This window comes from Triticum aestivum, chromosome 4A (genome assembly GCF_018294505.1).
Source record: "Triticum aestivum cultivar Chinese Spring chromosome 4A, IWGSC CS RefSeq v2.1, whole genome shotgun sequence".
NCBI classification, from domain to species: domain Eukaryota; kingdom Viridiplantae; phylum Streptophyta; class Magnoliopsida; order Poales; family Poaceae; genus Triticum; species Triticum aestivum.
In genome coordinates this window covers 576639603-576665086 of record NC_057803.1, presented here as the reverse complement: position 1 = coordinate 576665086, position 25484 = coordinate 576639603, and the positions used below count along the sequence as shown (strand labels likewise).

The following is a 25484-nucleotide window of genomic DNA, read 5'->3' as shown; positions in this document are numbered from 1 at the left end:
GCTGAGGCGGCAAAGATGGCTGACGTGGCTGAGTTGGAGGAGGAGGAGTGGCTTGAAGCTGTGCCGGACTTGGAGGAGGAGTGGCCTGAAGCTGTGCCAGACTTGGAGGAGGAGTGGCCTGATGCTTTGCCGGACTTGGAGGAGGAGGAGTGGCCTGAAGCTGTGCCGGACTTGGAGGAGGAGTGGCCTGACACGTTGGTGGACTTGGAGGAGCGGGAGTCTACTGACTCGGTGGCGGACTGCGACGAGGAGTTGGATGACGCGGTGCCGGTGGCCTTCGAAAGATGATGCAATCCTTTCTCCATAGGATGATATGATGGTTGGCCTCTCCTAGTGTGTGCTCATCATCACCTCCAGGAATGTCAAGCTCTAGCCCCGAATATTGGTCCACCACCTTATCAACCAAGACACGAGCATAGCCCGCTGGAATCGGGTTGCAATGGAAGGTTGCCTCAGGGGGATTTGTAAAAGCAAGGGCGTCCGCCACCTTCATGGATATGTCCTTCATTTTGAAGTGTAGCTCTCAGTTAGTGTTCTCCATGATGTCATCCACTAGGTAGCTATCCAGCAATGCGTCGCCCGGGGCGGAACCCACGCTGCTTCTCAGCATGAATGGGACGGTGCTATCCAATGGTGGATCATCCGCTAGCTGCTGAGACCCCCTTTGCTGGCTAAGTGAGTCGATCTGCTCCTGCTGCTGCTGGAATTTGACTGCCAAGTCCGTGTGCGCTGATTCTAGGCCTTGAAGACGTTCATAGTCTAGCTTCCTCTGCTCCCCCTCCATCTTCCTCTTCTTCTCCTCCGTAATCTTCTTTCTCGCATGGGTTCTGTAGTCGGCGTTCCAGTCCGAAAACCCCTCATACCACGGAATAGCGCCCATGCCTCGTGTTCTTCCCGGGTGTTCAGGATTTCCCAGGGCACAGGTAAGCTCGTCGTTCTCTCTGTTGGGCTCGAACAACCCCGATCGAGCCTCTTCTATTGCAACAAGTAGCTTATCTTCAGCTCCGTCCAGACATGCCTTCTTCGAAACTTTGCCTGTCTTCGGGTCCAACTCCCCCCCTGCGCATAGAACCAAGTCCTGCACCTGGGGGGCCAGCTCAATGTTTCTGGAGTGACACCTGCATCCAACATCTCTTTCTCAGACTTATCCCACTTAGACATTCCCACCGCATAGCCACCTGGCCTCAGCTTATGGAACTTATCCTTTTTTGCGGCATTGGCCTTGTTTATTCTCGACCGTTTCTTAGATAATTCCGAAACCTTGAATTTCATGAAATCGTCCCAGTGAGCACTTTGGTCTCTAGTGTTCCCTCGAATACTGGAGTCTTCCTTCCTCCGTTGACGTACTTGGCCCATTCACGAATCTTGTGGTTCTTGAATGCAACTGCCATCTTCCTAAGAGCAGCGTCCTTGACTTTCTCCACATCTGCATCCGTGAAATGATCTGGTAGGGTGAAATGTTCCATGAGCGTTTCCCAAAGCAGAAGTTTTTGTCTGTCGTCGACAAAAGTAACTCCTGGACGTGGCTTTGCTGGCTCTTTCCATTCTTGAAGGGAGATCGGGAGTTGGTCCTTCACAAGAACTCCGCACTGACGAATGAACTTGTCCGCAATCTTCTTAGGCGCTAATGGTTCGCCATTAGGTTTGATGGCCTCGATATTGTACTTTACGCCCTCCTTCAACTTTTTGTTCGGGCCACGTTTCCTGTTGCCTGAAGATTTGCTCGATCCGGATGGCTGAAAGAAGAAAGATCGATTCGTTAATATATCTTCAAGTCATTTAAAACATGTGATGATCACCAGATGCCTGCTTATATAAATATATATACCTCGCCGGTCTTTGTTGTTTCAAGATCAACATTTTCTTCGTCATGTTCATAGTTCATGACTTCATCAATTCGGTCGTCCCGATCGAATATCATATCACCCTCCCCGGTGTTGTTTAGATATTCGGAGCCATCATAATCTTCTTCATTCTGATCATCATCTGACCCGCGAGGATTACGTATGATATTGAACAGGGCCTCTTCTCCCTCTCTGCCGGTATTGTCCGCCATAGGTTTTGTTTAACTAATCCAAAAGAAATATAAAACAATTTAGTATTCAAATTACATCGTCTCGAACAATAGATATAATCTCGAATACATCGTCTCGAATAATACATATAATCTCGAATACATCGTCTCGAATAATAGATATAATCTCGAATACATCGTCTCGAATAATAGATATAATCTCGAGTACATCGTCTCGAATAATATATAATCTCGAATACATCGTCTCGAATATTATATATCGAATACATCACTGGCTAGGTAGCTAATAAAGATCGAATACTACAGAAGAATCTAGGACATTCGCGGTTCCTGCGGCGCGGGCGGTGGACACCCAAAGAGAAGGAACCCTCACAGGATCATAGCTGAAGTGAGATCCCTGAAGAAACTGCCAGGTATTGGAGAACCTGCCGCCCTCTAACGCAACCATGTAGCGATGGACATGCTCGTCCTCCTCCCTGACACGGCGATGTACCACCTCCGGCGGGGCCGGCTCCCTCCGCACCGAAACTGGCCCACGCGAACGCCACCAAACGAGATCAGGGTCGACGACGGGACCCGGGGCCGGGTTCCTCATAAGGCGGCGCGCCCCTCCAAGCAGCACCTCCCAGTGCCAGCCCGGCGGAGCCCAGTCCCGGACATGGGTCAGCCGGACGTCGTCGCAGACGGGTCGACGGCGAGGATGCGGGTCGGGCATCGTCAAGAACAAATACTAGCTATATGCCCGCAAAAAGTAACATTTTTTTAATGATTGGATTTTGATAACTAAAATTTCTAACATTTCTATATAACTAACATTTCTAACAATGCTATATAACTAACATTTCTATAACATTTCTAATATTTCTATAACTAAAAAACAGAAAAAAAATTATAACATTTCTATATATATAACTAACATTTGTATAACATTTCTAATATTTCTATAACTAAAAAAATAAAAATTTCTAACTTTTTTATAACTATTTCTATAACTAATAAACAGAAAATTTTCTAACATTTCTAACAATGCTATATAACTAACTATTTCTATAACTAAAAAAAATTTCTAACAATTTTATAACTATTTCTATAACTAAAAAACTAAAAATGTATGTGTGTGTGTGCTCACCGGCGAGGCGAGAGGCGACGGGGGGCGGCGACGGGGACGGCGACGGGCGCGGCGACGACGGGGACAGGGACGGGGTGGCGACGACGGGGACGGGGACGTATGGGCCGGGACGGCAACGACGGGGACGGGGCGGCGATGACGGGGACGGGGACGACGCGGGACGGGCCGGGACGGGGCGGCGGTGACGACGGGGACGACGGGGACGGGGCAGCGACGGGGGCGGCGACGAGGGATATGGAGACGGGGGCGGCGGGCGACGGGGCAGAGGAGAAGAAGCAGATGAGAAACTGAAATTTTTGAAGTGTTTGGTTATATAGGATGGACCTTTAGTACCGGTTGGAGCCACCAACCGGTACTAAAGGCCTGTTTTGGCCAGGCTAAGCGGCGGGAAGCGCACCCCCTTTAGTACGGGGTGGTGGCTCCAACCGGTACTAAAGGCCCCCCCTTTTAGTACCGGTTGGTGCCACCACCCGGTACTAAAGGGGTTGCGCTAGCGCAGGTGCGGCAAGTTTAATCCCACCTCGCTAGCCGAGGGGCGTCCGCACTGGTTTATAAGCCCCCATGCGGTAGCTCTCTCGAGCTCCTCTCCAAAGCAGGCCTACTGGGCCTACATGTTTTGTGCTGCCCTATGGGCCTACTGGGCCTTTGCGGGCCTGCATCCTGGCCCAACAACATGTTGGTTTTCTAGTCGTATGCAGGCCGCTCTGGCCCAGTAGGCGGGCTTTTTTTATTTTTTTTTGCTTTATTTATTTTTGAGTTGTTTTTTTTGTGTATTTAGAGTTTCTTTGTGAATATTTTTGCTTTAGATACAAAAAATTACAAACTTTCTGTTAGTGCCCGTAGTTTTCAAATTTGAATAGTTTAAATTTTGAATTATTTGAAATTAGTGTGAATCACTAGTTTGTGAATAACTTAACTTTAAAAATCAGTAAAGGCATGAAAGAATTTGTTTGCACATAAAATTTCTTCGCGTTTCAAATTCCAAAACACATAACTACCCTAACAATTACAGAGATTCTCTCCTAGGTGTGAAACACAGAAGAAAGTGATGATAGTGAAGCCGATCACATCCTAGATCTTTGGGTGTGAAACTTTTTCTTCGCGTGTGTCCCTTTGCGCCGTAACCATGGAAAATCTTCATCATTTAACGGAATGCTCGGGTCAATATTCACTGTGAATGGAGCAATTTCATCAAACTTTTCATTATCTTCTGACATGTCTGTCTTGTCATCCACTCCCACGATGTTTCTCTTTCCAGAAAGAACTATGTGCCGCTTTGCCTCATCGTATGATGCATTCGCTTCCTTATCTTTTCTTTTTCTTGGCTTGGTAGACATGTCCTTCACATAGAAAACCTGTGCCACATCATTGGCTAGGACGAATGGTTCGTCTGCATACACAAGATTGTTAAGATCCACTGTTGTCATTCCGTACTGCGGGTCTTCCGTTACCCCGCCTCGTGTCATATTGACCCATTTGCACCGAAACAAAGGGACCTTCAAACCACGTCGATAGTCAAGTTCCCATATGTCCTGTATATAACCATAATATGTTTCCTTTCCCGTCTTGGTTTCTGCATCAAAGCGGACACCACTGTTTTGGTTCGTGCTCTTCTTATCTTGGGCGATCGTGTAAAATGTATTACCATTTATCTCGTACCCTTTGAAAGTCATTATATTCGAAGATGGTAACTGGGACAACAAGTACAGGTCATCTTCAATAGAGGTGTCATGCATGTACGTGTCTGCAACCAGCTGGCGAAACTCCTGGTTTGTTCACGTGTAATCCAGTCATCAGACCGCTCCGGGTGTTTGGAGCGTAGCAAATTCTTGTGTTCATCCATATACGGAGCCACCAAGGCGGAATTCTGTAGAACTGTGTAGTGTGCTTCAGTGGGAGAATGTCCGTCCATACATATTATTTGTTCCCCTCCTAGCATGCCTTTTCCATCCAGTCGACCCTTATGCCGCGATTCAGGAACACCAATCGGTTTAAGGTCAGGAATAAAGTCAATACAAAACTCAATTACCTCCTCATTTTCATGGCCCTTGGAGATGCTTCCTTTTGGCCTAGCACGATTATGAACATATTTCTTTAAGACTCCCATGAACCTCTCAAAGGGGAACATATTGTGTAGAAATACAGGACCCAAAACGTTAATCTCTTCGCATAGGTGAACTAGGACATGTGTCATGATGTTGAAGAAGGATGGTGAGAACACCAACTCGAAACTGACAAGACATTGCACCAAATCATTCTCGAACATTGGTATGACTTCTGGATCGATTACCTTCTGAGAGATTGCATTGAGAAATGCACATAGCTTCACAATGGCTAATCGAACGTTTTCCGGTAGAAGCCCCCTCAATGCAACCGAAAGCAGTTGCGTCATAATCACGTGGCAGTCATGAGACTTTAGGTTCTGGAACTTTTTCTCTGCCATGTTTATTATTCCCTTTATATTCAACGAGAAACCAGACGGTACCTTAATACTGAGCAGGCATTCAAAGAGGATTTCCTTCTCTTCTTTGGTAAGAGCGTAGCTTGCATGACCCTGATGTATGTCGTCTTTTCCGTGCATACGTTGCTGGTCCTCCTGTGCCTCAGGTGTATCTTTTGTCTTCCCATACACGCCCAAGAAGCCAAGCAGGGTCACACAAAGATTCTTCGTCACGTGCATCACGTCGATTGTGGAGCGGACCTCTAGGTCTTTCCAATAGGGCAGGTCCCAAAATATAAATTTCTTCTTCCACATGGGTGCGCGTCCGTCAGCGTCATTCGGAACAGGTTGTCCACCAGGACCCTTTCCAAAGACCACCTTCAAATCCTTGACCATATCATGTACATTAGCACCAGTACGGTGGCGAGGCTTCGTCCGGTGATCTGCCTCATCTTTGAAATGCTTGCCTTTCTTTCTTACGGGATGCCTTCTCGGAAGAAATCGACGATGTCCCAGGTACACATTCTTCTTACAATTAGCCAAATATATACCGTCGGTATCGTCCAAACAGTGCGTGCATGCGTGGTATTCCTTGTTTGTCTGTCCTGAAAGGTTACTGAGAGCAGGCCAATCATTGATGGTCACGAACAGCAACGCCTTTAGGTCAAATTCTTCCGCATGTGCTCATCCCACGCACGTACACCTGTTCCATTCCATAGTTGTAAGAGTTCTTCAACTAATGGTCTAAGGTACACATCAATGTCGATGCCGGGTTGCTTAGGGCCTTGGATGAGCACTGGCATCATAATGAACTTCCGCTTCATGCACAGCCAAGGAGGAAGGTTATACAAACATAGAGTCACAGGCCAGGTGCTATGGTTGCTGCTCTGCTCCCCAAAAGGATTAATGCCATCTGCGCTTAGACCAAACCATACGTTCCTTGCGTCATCTGCAAACTCCTTTCCGGACTTTCTTTCAATTTTTCTCCACTGCGATCCATCAGCGGGTACTCTCAACTTTCCGTCTTTCTTACGGTCTTCTCTGTGCCATCGCATCGCATTGGCATGCTCTTTATTTTGAAACAAACGTTTCAACCGTGGTATTATAGGAGCATATCACATCACCTTGGCAGGAATCTTCTTCCTGGGGCGCTCGCCCTCGACATCACCAGGGTCATCGCGGCTGATCTTATAGCACAATGCACCGCATACCGGGCAAGCGTTCAAATCCTCGTACTCATCGGGGTAGAGGATGCAATCATTAGGGCTTGCATGTATCTTCTGCACCTCTAACCCTAGAGGGCAGACAACCTTCTTTGCTTCGTACGTACTCTCGGGCAATTCGTTGTCCTTTGAAAGCATATCCTTTATCATTACTAGCAACTTTCCAAATCCCTTGTCAGATACACCATTCTCTGCCTTCCATTGCAGCAACTCCAGTGTGGTGCCCAGCTTTTTCTTGTCACCTACGCAATTCGGGTACAACAATTTTTTGTGATCCTCTAACATGCGCTGTAACTTCTTCTTCTCCAAATCACTTGCGCAGTTTCTCTTTGCATCGGCAATGGCCCGACCTAGATCATCAACGGGCTCATCCGATGCCTCTTCTTCAGCTTCTTCCCGCATTGCCGGCTCAGCTTCTTTTCGCATTACCGGCTCAGCTTCTTCCCTCATTGTTGTATCATCGTATTCAGGGAACCCATGGCCAGGATAGCTGTCGTCGTCCTCTTCTTCTTTATTGTCTTCCATCATAACCCCTCTTTCTTCATGCTTGGTCCAAACATTATAGTGGGGCATGAAACCGGACTCAAATAGGTGGACGTGAATGGTTCTTAACGTAGAGTAATTGTGACCATTCTTACAGCCAGCACATGGACAAGGCATAAAACCATCCGCTCGCTTGTTTGCCTCAGCCACAAGCAGAAAAGTACGCACGCCATTAATGAACTCGGGAGAGCATCGGTCATCGTACATCCATTGCCGGCTCATCTTCAATACACAACACCGAAAACATCAAATTAATACAATACATAAAGTTCATACATAAAGATCATACAACACTTAAATGCAACAAACAAATAACTCTCTAGCTAAAGAATTTAAATGCAACAACAAATGCGATCAAGATCGCAACTAAGGTAACAATTGATCCAACACCATAATGATACCAAGCCTCACTATGAATGGCATATTTTCTAATCTTTCTAATCTTTAAGCGCATTTTCTCCATCTTAATTTTGTGATCATCGACGACATCGCCAACATGCAACTCCAATTCCATCTTCTCCCCCTCAATTCTTTTTAATTTTTCCTTCAAATCCTCGTTTTCTCTTTCAACTAAATTTAACCTCTCGACAATAGGGTCGGTTGGAATTTCCGGTTCAACTACCTCCTACATACAAATATCTATGTCAACTTGATGGGCATAATTTGTCATAAATACGAAATGCAATAAATAGTTTTAAAAGAGAATATACCACATCCGAATCATAATCCGGATGAGGGCCGACGGGGACGGATATCAAAACCATGGCACTATGTATAACAAACAACGTATGGGTAAGATAATTATACGAGTAACTATATATCCAAATCACACAAACATCAATTTTTTATATAAAACTTCATGAACAAGAGGCTCACGACAAGGTGGTGCCGGCGACGGGATGTTGCGAGCGATCAACGGTGGTTACGACGGAGATTTAGAAGGTACTAAGTAAACCACACCTACATATGCAAACTAAGTGTTATTTTTGACCTCAAATTGCATATAAATCAAATACTAGCACATATATATATATAATTCCTCCCAAATTACTAAACTCAAAAATCAATCACTATATAAAGCATTGCACGAGCTAATCTAGCAATGAGAGATGAAAGGAAAAAGTTACTAACCTTTGTGATCATTTAAATGAATGGGGGCCTTCAAATCATGACAAATTTTGGGCAAAATGTGTGATGAGCTTGAGAGGAAGAGGAAAAAGAACAAAGAGGAGAGGGGAAAGGGGAAGAACAGAGCGAGCTCGGGTGGACGAAGGGTCTATGTAGGACGACCTTTAATACCGGTTCGTGATACGACCCGGTACTAAAGGTGTTGGAGGGGCTTCGGACTGACAACATCCTGACATCACTCACTTTAGTACCGGTTCGTGGCACGAACCGGTGCTAAAGATTCACCACGAACCGGTACTAATGAGAGCGACCGGCTAGCCGTTGGAACCGGCACTAATGCACACATTAGTGCCGGCTCAATTTCAAACCGGCACCAATGTGCTTCACGTTTGACCCTTTTTCTACTAGTGTGTATAGGCAGCAATGCTAGGTGTGTTCATGCATCGCACATGCACGCTCAAATGTATGAGCACGTCCGAAAAAGATGCTCGTGCTATTTGTCCAGGCCAATTAATCTTGTTCAAAATAATGTTGTTGTGATCCACATTTTGCCAATCTATACATACGTATCCGTCTAGTTGCAGTGTCTCGAGAAATGATTGCAGCAGTTGCTTTTTTTTGAGAAATCTCGCCTGCTTTATTTATTCAAAAGCAATTGTCATAGGTATAAGGTTTGGGTCATGGAGAGTGCCCAACCAAACATGTCTACCTATCTCTAGGTTACAAGCAAACTTGGCGAGATTATGAGCTTCAAAATTGAAGTTCCTATGCTCGAAAACAAAAGAGCAAGAAATAAAACTATTACAGTGATTCATTATTTCATGTACCGACACAACATTGGGGCCTTCTGTTCCCTGTTTATGTCATTCACCGCCTCTTGGCAGTCCGAGACCACGCAGACCTTCTGCTCTCCCAGATCGTCCGCCAAAGCTTGGGCCTCGCGGCATGCATAAGTCTCCAACATTAAGGAATCAGTGTTCCCATAATAAACCACCGCCGATGACCCCAAGTATTGTCCGTCTTGGTCGCGGCATAAAGCTGCAACAGCTCCACCTCTCCGTGTTTTCACCACAGCCCCATCAACATTAATCTTCGCATTACCACTCAGTGGGCGAAGCCACTGCTTCGGTCGTGGTGGTGCAACACTAGGAGTACCTTCCTGCACTCCCTTAGCGTTCACTTGGCCCAGCTCATCTATGTAGTTATTGATAAAGGACGCCGTTTGTTGAGGGCTCTGAAAAATCGATTCATATATAGCCTTCCTTCTAGCATACCATAATGACCACAGCGTTATAACCATCCTCGTAAAGCTAGCATGGTCCAGTTTCTCACTCAGTTCGAATAACCAAATTCTTGCGTTGGATTCCTCGTGTTCAGACATGATTGACACCAGTGCTTCATCCGAAAGCGCCCAAACACACCGGGCCATCGTGCATGCAACCAAGGCATGGCGCCATGAATCCTCACATCCGCACAGCGGGCATACATCTCGTTCTGACATGTTTCGCCTCTTCAAAACATCCGTTGTGGGTAATGAATGATGTGCAAGCCTCCATAGGAAGATTCGCACCTTAGAAGGAATTTTCAATTTCCATAGATAGGTCCAGGCTTGTTCATATTTTTCAGAATGAGATGATCCCCTCCCCCCATACAGCCACTCCTCTCTTTGCAACTTCGTCTTAAGCAAAAATTTGTAGGCTGAGCTAACACTAAAGTTACCTTTCTTGTCCGGGTGCCAAGCCCAGAAATCCTCTATATTACGTGTGCATACCGGAATCTTCAAAATAGCATCAGCATATATCGGCAAAAAAACTGTTCGGACTAGAGTCTCATTCCATGAGGCTGTTGCTGGAGACAGCAACTCCGATACATACCTTGGGGGATTGCCGCCCAGCGACGTGATGGGCCGTGGCGTCATCTCCTTCGGTATCCAGTTATCATTCCATATTTCCGTTGTTTGTCCATTACCGATCCTGCGAATAATTCCTTGCTTTAACAAATCCAGCCCCTCCATGATAGCTCGCCAGATCTAAGAAGGTCTAGATCCCAACTCAGCGTTAAGTACCGTACTATCAGGGTAGTATGCAACCTTCAAAATCCTTGCACTCAAACTCAATGGTTCTTGCAAGAGTCTCCAGGCCTGACGCGACAACAAAGCTAGGTTGAATATCTCCAGATCTATGAATCCCAGCCCGCCTAGGTGTTTTGGACGTGTCATCACATCCCATGACACCCAAGCCGGTTTGCGTTCACCCTGTTTGCAGCCCCACCAAAATTTCCGTATGATGGATTTGATGTGATCACACAAGCCTCGAGGAAGCTTAAAGCATGCCATAGAGAACACCGGGATAGCCTGAGCTACCGACTTGATTAGCACGTCCTTGCCCCCCGCAGACAGGCATTTGCTCATCCAACCCTTTACTTTGTCCCAAACTCTATCACTCAAGTATTTGAAAGTCCCCTTCTTAGAATGACCCACATCCGTTGACATGCACAGATATCTGTCACTTAACGGTTGCTTCGAGCATCTACAGCCGGACCCCTCAATACCATTCCCCAACGTCCGAGCGGACGGCCCGGTAAATGATGCATGAAAAAAACCGTCCCTGGTTTTTTTCCTCTATGATTCTCTCAGTGGCTTTTTCATTGTTTGCAGCAGTCTTTTTTTGTTTATCTTCACTTTTCCTTTTTTTTCTTTTTTTCTTTGCTTTGATTTGTTCTTTTCTGTGTTTTCATCGGTTTTCTTCACTTCTTTTCCTTTTCATTTATTTTCTTCTCAACACATGTCTATATTTTCTGTATACATCAGGAATATTTTTGTAAAAGGTTACATTTTTTCAAATTTATCAATAACCTTTTTTGAAATATTTGTTTTGATGTCTATTTTTTCATACAAATTGTGCATATTTAGTGTACATATAAAAAAATTGGTACATGTTTAATATTTTTAAATAAATGATTAAGATTTGTGAAATATATGTTTGAATGTCTGTATTTTTCATACACATTGTGCATTTTTTATACATATGTAATATTTTTATACGTGTTTGACATTTTTTAATACATGATTAATAAAATATCCAAATCTAACATATATTTTAAAAATAGTATAAAGCTTTTTGAATTACGTGAAGATCGTTTCCAATTTATTTCATTTTTTGCAAGGTTTAAATATTTTCTAAATGTCACTAACGTTTTCTATTGCCATTACATAGTTTTTATTAACTTTACACTGTGTTATGGTGAACATTTTAAAAAGAAATTAAGTACATTAATTTTTGGAGTATATGTATTTACAAAAAATTCAAAAATATATAGTCACTAAGAAAAAAGGAGAGAAAACCAGCAGTAAAACCAAAAAAATAAACTATACAAACTGATTTATTTTATTGTTTTTAGGCAAACAGACTAATTTATATAAATGACCAAAACTAAGAAAAATTGGAGCTACATTAACCATACCGACCCATTTCAAGCTGTCTTGAGGCGATGCGTTCTTGTGTCGGTAGAAGCCCCGATCTTATTTGGTGCCCTTTAAAAGTGTACGCTGGAGTTTGATTGTTGGGTCCGCGAAGCTTCTAGGAACGGTTTTAGGAAGCTTCTGGAAGCTTTCTGTCGGATTTTTTTATTTGTTTGGGCCTGTTATGTTCATTTTTTCTTTTATTTTTCATTTCACTATTCTTTTATTATTTTTATTATTTTTTAAATACATGAACTGTTTCCCAAATTCAGTTCTTTTTAAAATTTGTGAATTTTTCCCCAAATTCGTGAAATGTTCTTAAATTTGTGAAACATCTTCCCAAAATTGGTGAGAACTTTTTTCAAAATCGATGAACTTTTTCAAATTGATGAACTTTTTTCTAAAATTGATGATTTTTTATATACAAGAACTTTTTAAAATGTCGAAATTCATAATTTTTGTGAAGTTTTTTAATTCAAATATTTTATTACTTAAAAAAATCTTGCACTTTTTCAAAAGTTAATGGTTGAGCAGCCAACGAGCTGCGCATGAGCATGCTAATGGGCTGCGGACCGCTGGCTTTCTATGAGGGTGCTAGTATCGTGATCGGGTGGTTGAGGCGCCGATTAGGACTTAGGACCACCCTGATAGAAGCAAGACATAGACTTGCCGATTGGAGCGGAAGACATTAAACATCTTCTGTTCAAGTGTAGCCGAGCAAAGCTGTATGGCAAGTACTGGGTACTCATGACTTATTTGAAAAAATTTATCTTGTTCATCGTCCAGGACAATATGTTTTAGAGGAATTGTTGTACTGAAGCCTTGATCATTCACTGATTTTTGGGACAAGCCCCATTACCAGAGCTTGTTGCGGTGTCCTTTGGTATTTACTAGGTGTTGGGGCGCCACCCGGTGGCGCCTTCTAAGAGAAATTTTGTGCGGTGCCAGATTGACAAGCGACCCTCTCACCCCTTTTATTCTTTAATTGTTTACGAACATGCACATATAAGCAAGAAATTTGCAATAGAATTTACATCTGATAACAAAACAAGCAACAATATTTTAGAGACTTTTTGATCTGCTTAGGTGGTGGATTATTTCGAACCAGATTATACACATTCAACAATTAAATATGATTGCCCAGTAAGTTTTATAGTAGTACCGAGAGGAACTTCGGCGGTGCCTGGTAGGTGGCCGCACCATTCACTTGCTTTTGTGGTCAGGGCAGCGCAGCCTATGTACTGGCAAACAGTTGCTGAAACTAACGAAAACAGCTAAATTTCTTAGCTTTGGTACATCAAATACACATTTTCACTTCTCTTTTCTGATCTGGTAGCACATGGCAATGGATAGCAATAAAATAACACTGACAAGAGCATATTGTCGCTTCTTCAGAAAGAAAGATACAACATAGAACTACAGTGCGCATACAAATTTGATCATGTAGCTACACTCCTTATAAAAAGAGAGCAAATAGCACATAAAAAACAGATGCCCAAATGACCTTGTCCATTCCGGGCAGGTCGAAAAGCTCGATCAGCATGGAGGCAGGCGTCGTCATGGCAGCAACACCATTAGTTGCATGGCGCTTGCTGGACGTCGGTGAGGATGGTGGCGTTGGCCCCGCCAAGCTAAACAGAGGAGGATGCTCTCAATTTGCGTGGTCAGAATAAAATGTTTGTGAAGTTAAATGGAAAAGCAAAGCTAAAGAAAAGAAGATTGCACTAAGCGAGATGTTAAAGTAAATGATGAAAGTTGAAAGTAAAGCAAATAATAATAGAATTTAGGTTGTAGATTACAGGATTATCATATAATGCAGTGGATGAAAAGCAAATCTTATTCAGTTATAAAACAGTCATACACTCAATGACAAGCTCTGAAAGTGTCAAGTGAAGAATTGTTAGTTTGGTGGTGCCTGATGAAATATTCCCATGATATTTTATAATTGCTTGATGGATCAGATTAGTTTCTGCTGTCAGCACTGGAAATTATACATGAAGAAAAATACGCAAAGGATCAATATAAAATTTGGCCTTAGTGTTGTAGAGTTCGTGGTGGGAACAGAAATAGGAGTATCAAAGCTCTATCTAATTTTCCTAGTCAGCACTGGAGCAGGCACTTCCTTGATATATCATTCACATTTTTAAGGGCTACAAAGTTCGTGGATCTACTGTTTGGAGTAGCTTAAGGACTAAAAACCAGCAGAGTTTGAAGAAATGTAGTCCTGTGGTAAGAGAAATTAGGCAATACTGCAGTGGATGAATTTAACAGTAAAATGCAAGACGGAGATACAGTTCAGTGGATGAAAATGAAATTCTCGGAGTTAGAAGTTTCTAGTCATTGTGAAAACAAATTGTTAAACAAAGGTAGTTTCTTTTGGTTCAATTTTGTAAAAGCACGGAATGTAGTATGGTTATGTAGGAGACAATCATGCTTGAACAGTCACAGTATAGATTGTGCGGTCAGAATAAAATGCTACGTGAAGCTAGATAGAAAAGCAGAGCTAAAGAGAATAAGAGTGCAACAAGCGAGACGTTGAATGTAACTAATGGAACTTGGGTCATGTGCCTGTTAAGATATGTTAAATTGACCCTTTTGTTTTTCTAAGACCTCTTCTTTCAAGATTCTATAGTGAACACAAAATCCAATCTGAGAGTACTCGTTATAGTATAAACTAATAGAACACATTTAATCTCGTTCAAGAAAGCAAAATAACCACTCTCGAGGATTATGAAACCTACTTACCTTGTATGTCTCTAGCATCTGCATCCATGAATTTTTATTTAGTCAAAGTAGCAATATAGCATGGTCCTTCCATAAGCTATCTTGTTCTTCACTAATTGCAGCTATCTGGCTGCAAAAGAAACAGTAAAAGCTTGCCCACATCAATTCTTGACAAAGGTTAACACAATTTGAGAAAATAATAACACTGGTTGGTCAGTAGTACCATCGACCTACATAGGATGGGAGTGCGAACCAGATTACTTGCTGCCTTTCAGAGGCTTGCAACCCTATACTATCAGTGTCAGTGTCAGTGGCCATCAGTTCTACCACGAACCTACACAAACATCAGTTGATCGAACATATTGTCTAGCTTGCATCTAGAATCCAACAGCACTGAAATCAAAGATTTTCTGTTGTTACAAAGAAATGGCCTGCTGTGTTTTAGTACCCTCAATTGCTCAAGATGGGTTATGTATGTGTAATTATGCCGAGTCTCATTGCAAGTAATTGCATGCTGACGAGTACAACAGTCTGACACATGAACAGGTCCAGTGAGATACAGTACCAGGATAAAAAGAGAGAGGATAGGACCTTGATGCTGCTGCTTATTCTGGGACTGGGAATGGGATTGGAGGCGAAAGGATCAGCGGACCTTGACGAGCACATGACCGGCGTCCCGAGCAGAGGAAGCTCCATTCCATGGTGCTAATTATGGGATACCATAATCATACATATGTGCAGATGGCAAAGTTAGAAATATCACTCTAACCAAGTTTCAAGTGGCAAGATTAATTTTAATTTTCTGAAAGAATTGAGATGAACTCTCTGGACTCTTTTTGATCATCTATATCCATATATCATGGACTCTCCCAAAGCTCATACGCAAAAGAGCAATGGCAGCGAGGCAACATATGCTTGCTGACATTGGTGCAGACATATAATCTAGAGAGAATGCCGCGGACCATAGTACCTGAACATGGGAATCGTAGTCGAGAGGCTGCTCCAACATGGTGCGCTCCAGGGCCTGGATGCGTAGCTCGTCGACGGCGTCTCCTTCCTCGTCTGAATCCGAGGAGTCGGAGCCCGTCTTCCGCGCCTCCTCCAGTGATGTCCATGGGCGGCGACGCGGTCGCCTCCAGCAAATAAATAAACAAAAACTATGTCTGAGAAGAACGAGTCAGAAACACTTTGTAAGATATATACCATCACAGTTATATACCACACCAGCAGCAAAAAGCATGGTCCTGAAACTAACATTGTCGTGTACCAGGGCAGTGTAATTTACCAATTATGCATTTTAACCAGAGCTTTTGCTCGCGAGTATGGAATAGATATGCAGTAATTCAAATGACCAAGCCATAAGATACGGCTGTAATTAGAATGATAATTGATTTAGTAATAAGTTTTCTCTTGCTTCCTCACCGCTATGTTGAATAAGGAAACAAAATACAGACTCATGCTCAAGAATTGTTTCCGGTGACTAAACATCACCACACCAACGGTCATGAGCAAACCTCCATGACATCAGGTTTCTGCCCAATTCATCTCCCTCCGTTTTCCTAGAGGTCAAATGATAGCAGGCAAAATACAAAAGGTTGTATGATGCAAATGACAGCAGGCACAATTACAATGAACCATTCAAGAGTATCAAAACCAAACAAGTGCAGCTTGTACATTGTACAACCTTTGCCTTATTTGTTATTTCCAAGATAACCCAATAGGGCTCTACCAACGCAAGAAGCTTTCAAGTTTCAAATATCATTTCTTATTTCACTGTGTTCCTAAACTGCGAGAAATATACCAACCATCTGTTTTTAGGCAAGCAAACAATACATGGTACAAACCCAATATTTGTGTTGCTGCATGAACTTAACAGAAGCATCATCATGAAGTTGGGGATAGGACTGCTGAGCACATCTATTTGCAAATGTGAATTTTAATGAAACATGCCAAACGATAATACCTAGAAGTATTTGGCTACTCGTCGTCTTCTTCCAACACCAGATATCCATCCCCACTACACAACCTCCTTTGTGTCTTCCAGTCGAAAATATGCCCAATAAAATAGCAAACAAACAACGGATGCATAACGGGAGAAGGAAGATGGCAACAGAACAAAACATGGAGCAAAGATTCAACACAATTAGATGACTCTCTTCACATTATTTGTTTTGCTCGAGCTAGAAATGAAAGCTCTATATGGGAGCAGCGCATTTCATAGTCCACATTCATATCTGAAGGGCGTCAACAATTGAGCTAGCAAGGCTCAACACCTCAAATGGAGGGTTGGCTGATGGCTTTCACTGTCTGAGGGCACGAATCCGTGATCCAGAAGTAATCAAACTGCTCACCTGGCCCAGCTGGAATTAAGAGAAAGAATGAGCAAAGTGAAGTTTGCCTAGCTGAAAAATAGGGAACAATGAGAAACCACCAATTACCAGAACTCACGATCATGAACCATTCATACGACTGACCAGGAACATAGTTTGAGTGACATGGGCAGTAACTTTTGCGACAACATAAGCAGCCAAAAGTTTCTGCCAAATGAACAGAACATAAATACTCATGGGGCAAAAAGGAACAACATAGTATATGCAACTATAAGTCACATGTAGCATCATAATTGACACTTGAAATGTATTACTTCCATTTCACTGAACAATGAAGTAAATATGTCACACCAAATTGACCCACAACATGAAAATTCACATGCCACAGACTCTATTACCAGGTTTGGAGAAGGAACGAAATTGAACGTCTCAACTTTACATGACTAAGCCTGCTGGTAATGCTATCAATTGTGGACTCAGGTAAAATTTGAATTCTGAAAGGCATTAAGTTTTTGGTACGACAACTTGAAATTATGGCACAAGACTGTACCAATCAGCGATTGCAACAGAATGGTAACCTGGCATTTTGTAAGAGTTCCACTAGATTGCACTAAATCATCAACAATAACAACATGACGCCCTTCAGAATAGCAGCAACACAAGAATTCATGACACAGTTGGAATTAGAGGAAAGGGGTTGCACATTGTCACTCAAACCTTTGCTTGGCCCTCTTGGAGTGACATTAATAAATTGCAGCTAGTTCCATAGAAATTTTCCTGCACCTTATGCCATTTAAACGAGACAAATTGATAACACGAACGGACGAACCTCGAAAAGAAAAATGAACATCTCCTAAAATATGCCTAAGAATAACTGGGAAAGATAAGTGAAAACATATACTGGAAAAGGCTGTACCTCGTCATCTCCTGCTTCTCAAACTTATATTTCATCAAATGCTTCCTCAATAAATTTTGCGCAAAATACATTTGCTGAATGGCCAATATCAATTTCCTGCAACACCTCCTGATTAGCATAACTCCAAAATTTACCTGCAGAACAAGTATTGATATTGGAGTAAAATGTATCGCCATCGAACTCTCCAGCCTTTTCAGTCGAATAGGTAGAAGCAAGCGAGGCAAGGCCAAATTGTACGGGGGGAAACAGAGCAATGTACAATAAATTAGCAAGAAACAACAAATGCATAGGGGAGAAGGAAGATGGCTGCGTACCTGGGTGACTGCACGAAGGTGGAGGTGGGCGTCGCCTTCTTACCGCCGATGATATCGGTGGAGCTTCTCCATGGGCTCTTCGTCTCCGTCTCCGTCTCCATCCTCTCTTCATCTCGCCCTCCCTCCGCTTCTCTGCCTGACGCCGCCGCCACAGATGGCCATATCCATGGCCAACCCTACCGTTGACGGCCGGATCTGCTCCCATGGGCCTCCTCTTCACCTCACGCTCCCCTCCCCTTCTCTGCCCGAGAACGACGCCACGTACGGCCATCTCCATGGTCGACCCACTCCGGCCGCCGCTCAACCCAACAACAGAACCGCTCCGCCTCCTCCTCAGCACCATCAACCTTAGGGCCCCTGCCATCCACCTCCGTGGATCCAGGGATGCACCGCAGGCAGAGAGAGGAAAGGCCGAGGAAGCCCGCCAGCGCCGGAGGAGCGGCAGCAACCTAGCTGGGGAGTGGGGAGAGGAGGTTGTGTGGGATTTCTGGGAGAGGAGGTACGTGCGTCAGGAGAGCAAAGGAGGTGGGGCTGAAGTCAAATTTCTCTTCCTATCTCTTCGCGATGAAGCGAACGAGGTTTTGTCTCGTTACCTCACCGACGCGGACAGAGAGCTCTTTCCAATTGGCCAGCGCCAATCTCTCTCGCCATTGGCCGTCCCGAATAGTATGCATGTGATGACGTGGAACACATGAGGAAGTGCCCTTGATGCACACCTTATTGTTTTTTTTGAGCATCAGTACAGACACAAGCGCTCATATACACGCGCATACACTCATCCCTATGAACGCACGCACGCACACCCTATCCCTATGAGCACCTCCGAGAGACTGAGCCGGCATATCATCTTGAGATTTACGAAGTCACCGTAGGCGCCTCGTCGTCGACGGGAACGTCTCCTCCCACTGAAAGCGCATCGCCGGAAATCCTGAAATAAATCCAGGAATAATGCGAGCACCAGGATTTGAACCCTGGTGGGTTGGGGATACCACTGCACACCTTATTGTTTTGGATGGTAGGAAAGGAGGCAAATTAACCGTGATATTCGGGTGCAGTCCCAGAAAGATCCGTGATGGCAATCAAAGTGTTATCCTCGTATTCCAGGTCTTTTGTGGTTCCTTATGCAAGGGTGAGAAAGGGGAGATGGGCTCCACCAAGGTGATTGTGTTAAGATAAACGTTGATGCTTCTTTCGATCCAGACATTTTTACAGGTGCAGTCATTCGTTATAAAAAGGGAAGTGCAATGCACATTTGGATGTGGTTCAAGATGTTCTTTCGACTGAAGCTTTGGCTCTCAAGCATGGCTTGTTCTTAGCTGAATCTATGGGTTGTAATAGCGTTGTTGTGAGCTCTGATAATAGTGAATTAATAGAAATTATGAACAATGAGAGGCCTCCTACAGGTATTGCTGCAACGATTTTTCAAGATTGCCTTTTAAGGGGCCCCGAATTTATTAGGGTTAAGTATGAACATGCGAATAAGAAAACAAATTATTTAGCTCATAAACTAGCTCGGTTGGTTAAGTTCCAGGCTTAGGGTCTGATTAGATGATCCTCCCCCCTCTATTGTAGTACCTCTTATGGTTAACGATGTAACATTATCATCTATTATCCTAAAAAAACATTCTCATCTATTGAATGAAGAGGACATTTTGAGGTTAAAAAAACGAGACATAGACTCGCCCACTTTTTCATGCCTGGATCAGCCTGTTTCCGGGCGAAACGTACAGGTATATTCCCGTGTCAGAAAGGAAAAGAAAAGAACAGTGCACGACTATTCCTCCTGCTCGTGCTCTTCTCGCGTTTCTATCGACCGGCCGGCCGGCCACGACTTCACTGCCGCCGTTTTCCCGGATGATTCCGTGAAAATGCTGCCCAACAGCCCAAGTACCAGAGACCACGCCCAGATCGACCAGAAAACTTCACGGAAAACCACCGGATCAGCCGTCATTTGGGGGACTAGCGTGTGTGTCGGCCGAGACGTCGGGTTTGCACGTTTTGCCCGGATCAGCCGTCTCCAATGCGAAATGTGCAGGCATATTCCCGTTTCATCAATCATCCAAAGGAAAAAGGAAATAACACTACACGACGATTCCTAAAAATGGAAGAGGAAATTACACTGCACGACAATTCCACGTGTGTGTATGTATCGAAAATAGTAAGACTGTTCCTCGTGCTGTTCTCACGTTTTGCATTGGTCGGCCACGACTTCACTGCCGCCGTTTTCTCGGATGATTCCGTGAAAATGCTGCCCAAGTGCCACAGAGCACGACCAGATCGACCGGAAAACTTCACGAAAAAACACCGGAAAACTGCTTCGTATTTTCCATGCACGCGCTCTCCCTCCGCTATATATGTTTTCACCCCGTTCGTACGATTCGTATCGAAAGTCAAAAGGTGAATCCAAGCAGACATCGATCAGACCAACTGTATACCACGCGTCCACGATCGAGCTGTTGCCATGGCTGGCCGCGCCGGGCCGTCCAGCTGCTCGAAGTCGACGAGCAAGCTCCTCCTCCTCCTCCTCTTTGTGTTGGCCGCCGCCGCGGCGCACGGCGAGGCCGGGGCCGGGGGTGGCGGGCGCGCACGGGCACGGCGGAGGCGCGAGCGCGAGGCTGCTGTCGGGGCCAGGGGCCTCTTGCTGCACGCACGATCCGAACTCGGAGGGGACCTCGTGCTGCCCACACAGGCCACCTCCGTAGGCTGCAGCACTTCACCCGAAACGTGTAGAGTGAATTATTTGGTTGCTGATCGTTCATTCGTTCGTAGAGATAGAGATACACCATGTGTATTCCTTCTTTCTTTGGTGTCTGGTCGTTGTTTATTTCTCAACTAGTACAGTAGTAGTGACTCTCGTTCAATGGGTATAGTCTATAAGGTGTCAGAGTCTCTTTTTTTTCCTTTTTGAACACACAGTCTTTTGTTTTCGTGGTATCAGAAGTTTGTATAATTGTCTAACTAACAGAAAAAAATATCGTCCGCTGATATGTACTTCTAAATTGTCGAACAAACACGATTAGAGCATCTACAACCGGACTGGACATGTCCGTGGACATTGATCGGTCAATCCTCAGATTTTCCTTCTCACAACCGGACACCTCAATTATCATATCTCAAATCCATACAAACTCATGCAACTACGTCGATGCATTAGACACATCGTCCGGCTACTCCATCAGTACTAACATGCCATCGGACTATCAAATTTTGGCATGTTTGGCAATGGTGGAGATCATCCACGGTTGCCCTTGCCCTTTCCGTCGTCTTTCTCACGGAAGTACCAGTCGAAGACGCAGTAGGGATCGAGCAGGATCTGCTCGTCACCGGAGTTGTCCTCGTTGTCGCTGTCCTCCTTCGGTGGCAGTCCGACCATGGCATGGACCACCCGATTCTGCTCTCAGACGAGGGTGCGTGTTCCTTCACTGTAGTTTCTTCATAATGCGGGCGCGGATGGCTTCCTCCTGTGCAGCCGCCCGCGCCGCCGCATCAGTCGCCTCCGCCGCTGCTATTTCATACGCGATACAGGCCTCTGCGGCCCTTATCCTCTTCTATCCATGGCGGGTCGCCCGTTCCCGGTGGGACTCATAGTCTGCTCGACCGGTGATGGGGAAGGAGATTTTCCCATTGTCGCGGTGATCCAACCCCAGAGGACTCAAGCACCCATTGAGCCGACGCCATGGAGTCACGCCAGACAGATCCGTTTGTCGGCCGGTCGCTGTCCTCCCGGAAGCGGCGGAGTGCAATACAGACCGTCATTGCCTCCTCTAACCCACAAGGGATAACATCCCAGTCGACGGATCCAGACTGGTCAGAGTCAGATCCGCTGCCCCCATGCTGGAGACGACCGAAAATCTCCGGAGGTGAGCTCGGGTGGAGGAGGGAGTGGAGTGGGGGAGGAATGTCAAGTGGCTAGGGTTTGGTCCGGTGAGCGGATGGGGAAGAATATATGTGAGGTCGGGCGCCAGCACGGGCCGGCCCCGATGTGGCGGACACGCCCATGCGCGCCCGGGCACCCCATATCAATGAATATGAGGGGTGCCGATCAGCCCCGGCGTTTGAGGCGCCCGGCTGGGTCGAAATTTCATGAGCGGTCAATGACCGGGCAGCCCGCCCGGACGTTTGATGAGGGTTTGGGGTGCCCGGGTGTAGATGCTCTTAATGACCTATGCGTGGTTTGATCGGTACGTGGCTGGTTAATAGAATTTCTAGCTCCAAACTACACACAGCTAATTGATGCATACGTGTCATCTCACAGTGCATCAATTACCTCCAAAGATTGCATCAACCATGAAAAATCCAACGTCATTGCAAACCCTAGCACTACGGAGCTGCTAACCATTCCATTTGAAACCAACAAGGCCCATGACAAACCTTCTGTTGGCCTCTCGGAATTTCCGTACCCCCTTATCTGAAATTTTCGAAGTGGTTACAGAGATTGTGTCTAGTAGCCTGAGATTCTCACAATGTTATCCGTTCAATCTGACCAAGTGATCTGAAAGTTGTCACCTTAACCTCGTCTATGTATACTCCTACATGTTCACTCAAAGCAAATCTCTCTCATATCAATGTGTTCTGAGTGAAAACTCCACCCGTTGTGCTAATTTTAAAGTGCTTTCTACTCCAACCATTCAGGTCAATTCGTTGAGATATGACCCCTCTTTGTTTTTCACTCGTACTTCTCCAATCCAAAAGTCAAACATGGAGATAGTTTGTGTGTTGATGAAATTATCTTTTAAAGCACAAGAGCAGTAGATTCATCGCCAAGCAGTATCAATCTTATTACTTTTGGAGGGTGTACGCCTCCTAGATCGGCTATGTGCTTGGGAGTCTTCAAGCTTGTGAAAAAACCAAGAAGTTTGTAAGGGTCCAGTGATCGCCTAATTCATGAAGATTTAGCCTTACTGAGGCTAGGCCTTCGTGAGCGTAAGCCATAGTGTCATAGGTTGGTTGCTCCTTTGTAGACCCTTCGTTGGTGATTGTCCTTCGTGCACTTGGTCCTTAGTGGAACCTCACAACCGGGATCCTTGTGACCTCAGATCTTCAGTGGATTGAAGCCTTAATCAATGTGGAAAATAACGCCAACTATTTGAACCACAAAAAAACTTTACCGAGCTAATCCATGTTTGCATATCTCGAACTCTCGCCACGATAATGGAATCATTTCTGCCAAATGTGACGTTTAGAGGGGATTTTATTGGACCCAGACGCCAATCGTGGAACATCTTGCTCCAGCGGTTGTCCACAGTGCATTTTTCACCTGGTCCTAATGTATTCCGGTGGAACCTACATGAGAACGGGCGGTGCTCAGTAGAGTCTATGTATAGAGCGTTAATCCAGTTTGATGTGCTAGTTGATAATAACAAGAAGATCTGAAAGATGAAGATACCACTTAAGAATAAAATCTTTGCGTCATATCTTCGCCGCGGAGTTATTCTTACTAAATATAACCTTATTAAGAGGAATTGGCATGGAAGTCCATAATGTGTCTTTTTTCACCATGATGAGATAATAAAGCACTTATTCTTCGAATGCAAATTGGCTCGTTCTATATGGTCAGTCAACCAAATAGTTTCTAGCTTGTATCCTCCTTGTAGTGTTGCTAATGTATTTGGCAACTGGCTACATGGGATTGATCATAGGTTTAGAACTCTTACCCGGATGGGATCGCTTGTCGTTATTTGGTCGCTTTGGATATGTAGAAATGATAGGGTTTTAACGATAAAAGTACTTCTCTTATGCAAGTTATCTACAGATGTACCGAGACTGTTCATGTTGGAGGTATGCCCTAGAGGCAATCATGTATGATGATATTTTCTATGTGTTTATGAATAAAGATAGTCCTTGGACATTATCAATAATATGTATCAAATAAGTACATGACTTGTTTGTGAGACTATGCATTGTATGATGACTGTCCTAAAAGGTCCTAGTCGAAAGGGCTATGTGGATGCGCAGCTGACTAGACTAGCATATGACACGATTGTTGGCTTGGTCTCACTAGCTATGGAGCATCGGATGCTAGCCGGATAATATGGACTCAGTAGGATCTGGTCGAATTCGACATAGTCGGATTCAAGTTGAGATCCGTGAAGTTTCAGGACTTTTGGAGCTGTGCAGAATAGATCTCTAATATTTGCTCCTTTTTCAACCCAGAATCCCAGCTGCTGGCATTCTCCCTCTTCATGTAAACCTTGTAAAATAAGAGAGAATATGCATAAGTCACTACAAAAAAAATACACTTCCGTGATGATACATGTTTGTCACAGTAGGTCGCGTTTTTTGTGATGCATGTACATCCATGACAAATTTATGACGGAATCAAGATTGTCATACATGTGCTGTCGTAGAAGTGTTCCATGACATTACCAAAATTATCATCACGGAAGTGTCCACTTCCATGACGATAAATCGCGCGTCACAGAAGTGCTTTCGTCAAGGGTGATCGACACGTGGCATCCATCGTAACGGAACGCTGTTAAGCTACCGGGTCGGGTTTTGGATCCGATAACCCGTTAACAGCACCGACCAATGGAGATTTTCCACGTGTAAAATCATCATTGGCTAGAGAAAACACGTGTCGGCTCATCGTTGAGACAGATGTCATCCACTCATTGGACAGGAGGCGCCTATGATAGGTCGACACATGGCACGGCCCAACAGTGGCCCATTCTGGTGAAAAAGGCTGGCCCAGTAAAAATTAGCAGGCTGACCCATATAAGGTCTACTTGTGTCAGGTCCATTTAAGCCCACGACCCATACGAGATGTGCCAATTCGGCCCGTTAAAGATTTGACACCATTGCAGCAAATCGTCAGTTCGATCCCATTAACAGCCCGCTATATATTTGGGCTCAATATCAGCCCGATGAGATTTCGGCCTATTAACGGTTCATTTAATGGATGAGCCAATTTTCAGGATGTACATCTTTCGGCCTTTTAGCGACCCATTTAAATGTTGGGCTAATTTCTGGCCCGGTGTGTCTTTCAGCCTGTTGACGGCCCATAAATCTGATGGGCCATTTGTAGTCAGACCCGAGTTTCGGCCTTTTAGTGTCCCATTTAAGTGTTGGTCCAATTTCTGGCCCGGTGTCACTTTCAGCCTGTTGACGGCCCATAAATCAGTTGGGCCCATTGTAGTCGGACCTGAGTTTTGGCCTTTTAGCGACCCATTTAAGTGTTGGGCCAATTTCCGACTCTGTGTGCCTTTCGGCCTGTTAACGGACCATAAATGAGTTGGGCCATTT

General features: G+C 44.6%; 1 long non-coding RNA gene across 16 annotated transcripts; it reads right to left on the bottom strand.

The window, feature by feature from the left end:
* Window positions 1–13319: 13319 nt before the first annotated feature.
* On the bottom strand, window positions 13320–18811 carry LOC123087092 (uncharacterized). Of its 16 annotated transcripts, none has more exons than XR_006441243.1 (7): window positions 18243–18807; window positions 17929–18062; window positions 17730–17841; window positions 17121–17219; window positions 15653–17042; window positions 14704–15387; window positions 13320–13589 (listed from the first exon to the last, which is right to left on the bottom strand). It is a non-coding gene; the product is annotated as an uncharacterized lncRNA (long non-coding RNA). The 16 variants fall into 16 exon arrangements; XR_006441240.1 differs by having other exon boundaries at window positions 17730–17795; XR_006441235.1 differs by having other exon boundaries at window positions 15653–15815; window positions 16646–17042; window positions 17121–18062; window positions 18243–18811.
* Window positions 18812–25484: the final 6673 nt, after the last annotated feature.